The sequence below is a fragment of the Hoplias malabaricus genome, chromosome X1 (genome assembly GCF_029633855.1).
Source record: "Hoplias malabaricus isolate fHopMal1 chromosome X1, fHopMal1.hap1, whole genome shotgun sequence".
In the NCBI taxonomy this organism is placed as follows: Eukaryota; Metazoa; Chordata; class Actinopteri; order Characiformes; family Erythrinidae; genus Hoplias; species Hoplias malabaricus.
Window position 1 is genome coordinate 1,180,847 of NC_089818.1, and position 3,254 is coordinate 1,184,100.

Consider the following 3,254-nt stretch of genomic DNA (forward strand, 5'->3'; position numbering starts at 1 on the left):
AACCTCCAGATGGCGGTTCTCTGCCGTGAGCAGAGGTAGAGAAAGCCTAGCACCGGACCTAGACACTTTGTTTTTTTACCCATTTACAGACAGTTGGGCTTCGTAAACACATTAGAGCGGTTTCCAGCGCAAACCGACTGCAGAGCAGCACATGGAGAGGAGACACCCTCAGAGTTTTGTAAAAAATGTTTTTTTGAATACAATCATGAACTATACCTTTAACAGAATTCCTGGAGTCCTAACAAAACATCCGTGACATGCTTTTGGCAAAACACCACCAGGATCAAACAACACAGCTCCATATTCTCCTGTCTAAACAGGCCTGTTCTAAACAGAACTGTTTCAGCGGCTGCTGCTTTAAATGAAAATGAGCCACAGCCCAAGTGTCCTTCAGTGAGGAAAAAGCCACTTTTGCTTCCTTAAAGAACCTTTTTTGCTGAATTTTTTAAATAGGTAAAGAACCTTAATGGATTTTTAAACCTTTAAAAGGTTCTTCATGTGCATTTCGTAAACAAAGATGGTTCTTCATGGAACCAAAAGTGGTTCTTCTGTGGCATCGCTCAAAGATCTATTTGTAGCACCTTTAGTTTTAAGAGTGTGTGTGTGGGTCGTGTTTCACAGTTTTTGGGTTGGAAGGTTCCAGATCCACAAGTTAATCCCAGAGGACATTTTAACTGCTCATAGATTGCTCTGTAAAGGCTCAGGAGACGTAGTGCTGATTCTCCTCAAACTCCTTAGAAGAAACAGAATGAGACAAAAAGGAGAGCTGAGATGCAAACTAAAACTCCCAAAGGACACACGTGTGACATGACTGAGGTCTTCGCCTCAGGAGACACATTTGAGCAGCGGGAGACTTACGTTAAAGTCTCCTTTGTCTTTGCTTCTGATGTGTGTGGGAGAGAATAAAAGCTTTTAAAGAGAACTCCTTTTTTATTTTTATTTTCTCTGGGGTGTGCAAATACAAGGAAAAGGTGGTTTTCTTCATGTATCCCCTTTAAAAAAAGACATTCACATCTGCATGCTGTCTCCTTGCCTCCACCAAACTAGAAATACATTCTACTGCAGTAAAAAGCACCACTCTCCTGATTAATGCCCTTCATTTCCGAAGGAGTATTGGACGAGCAGTTGTCCAGAGACTTAAGGAAATGAATGCAACATGAAAGCTTCACTTCATCAAGAATGAGACACAGAGATTTGGGCAGAATTTTATTTTCCTAATATTTTCTTGATATAGTTTTTTTAACCCTGGATTGTGTTCTCTGTTTCTTTTTCTTTCAGATCAAGTGAAGGTCCATATGACACAGATTTGTAAAATGAGTCTCCCATTGCAGAAAATGTCTGTAGAGAGTCACAGCATTATGTTTGATGATCTCTGCTTCAAGGACTTCTGTCTCTTCAGAGAGAGAGAGAGCGAGAGAGAGAGAGAGAGAGAGAGAGAAGAAAAACGGGAGTGATCTTTTCTTTTCACACCAGAGCCGAGCCATTATTTTCCTGTAATAATTATGTCTCACAAAGAGACATGAAGGGCTCAGCAGAAGTAAATGAAGCGGTTCTGTTCTCAGTCGAAGCTCAGTGATAACATTACGTCTCTGTGTTCTCTGGTGTTTGATAAAGAGTCATGGAGTGTTATCTATCTGGTAATTAAGCAAAGCTGGATATTTTGAATATTATCATTAATATCTCAGACTCTGAAATGTGAGACCCACCCCCTCCTCCCTCTCTCTCTCTCTCGCTCTTTCTCCCCCACTCTCTACAATTACACAGCTTCCATTCCCTCATTCTTTTGATCCTTTCACATGAAGTAATATTCATGGACATATAAATTTACTCTGGTTTCTGCAAACACCACAAAAGAGCAGCTCATTTACATTTTCTCGCGGCCTTGCGGCGGTTCTGACAAGAATCTCCTGGGCGTTTGGAGCAGATGGTCTGGTTTAAGCCTGGTTTTAGTGACGGAGGCCTTGAGGACTCCGACCTATCCCAGAAGTCTGTTCTCTGTGACATTTTCTCTGAATGTGTTTGGGACTCCTTTCTTTACTCTGCTGTCCTTTGGGTTCTGTTTTGCTCTGGTTCTGGTTCTGTTTGTAATTAAACTCTGTCTTCTGTGTTTATCTGGGACCAGGAAGTGGACATGGATGGGGCCAAGAGGTAGAAAACTGAGATGAGTCGGTTTTTAATTGTTTATCTGACACTTTCCCTAAAACACACACAGCAGATTGTTCAGAGGAGCAGCTCCCTGACGTGTGAGGGAACGGAACAGAGAGGAACCGAGAAGAAAACAAACATGAATAGGAAACAGCTTATTGGAAACTCTCTATGGACAAGAGAAAAAACACTGAGACTAACCAAGACTCAAAATAAAACTCATGAAATGTATGAGGAGGAGGTGGAGAGGAATGAAGACAAGCAAGAGAACAAACCAATGCTCAAAAGGAAAAGTTGAACATTTATAATGAGGAAATGATGATAAGTTACAATCCATCTAAGCCATCTAATAAGTATTTCCACCTTAAATAAACCAGTGGTCTTTTACGATGTGCAACACACTGTAATCTGTGAGTATGAACCTTAAAAGCAATTTTTCGGATTTACATTTAAATCCAATGCAGTTTTTGATAAAATTCATTTGCAAGCTCTCCAGTCTGTTTGCACACTGGCAAAAGGTCCAGTGTTTGTACGCAGCAGAGGCTCTGAAAATGGGAAATAAACTAAGTGGCTCATTCCAAACTAGGTTAGATTTTCTCTATGTGCATCATTGGTTGATTCAAGGGCCAGAAAAAGCTTCTGAAGGCATTTGAAATGTGGAGAGACTTACAAATGTTAAACAGCATTAAAAGAGATGAGGATGCTGCTCTATTTTCTATTGTTTGCTTTGTAAGTGGGTAAAATTGACTTATTTTAGTTGGTCCAATGTATTACTTAAGGTGGAAATGAGTGTGACAGCTAACTATCCATAAAAGTAAATGCATAGCAAAAGACAAAAGCTCGAGTTACAAATTATTTTCTGTGATAATTCAAAAGTGAATAAACACCAACATGGTACAGTCGCTTCTTACGCAAACACACCATTCCACCTTAAACACTGTGGAGCTTCTGAATGAAAACAAACCTGAGGGGAGGAAGGGGGGTAGTCCTCCAGAATCGTCTACATTGCCTTTAAAAGTGTCCTGGTTGATCTTCCTTTAAGGGAAAACAGTGTGAAACAGTGTGAGATTAAAGTGAAACTTTAATCTCAAAGTGAGTGCAGTTTACAA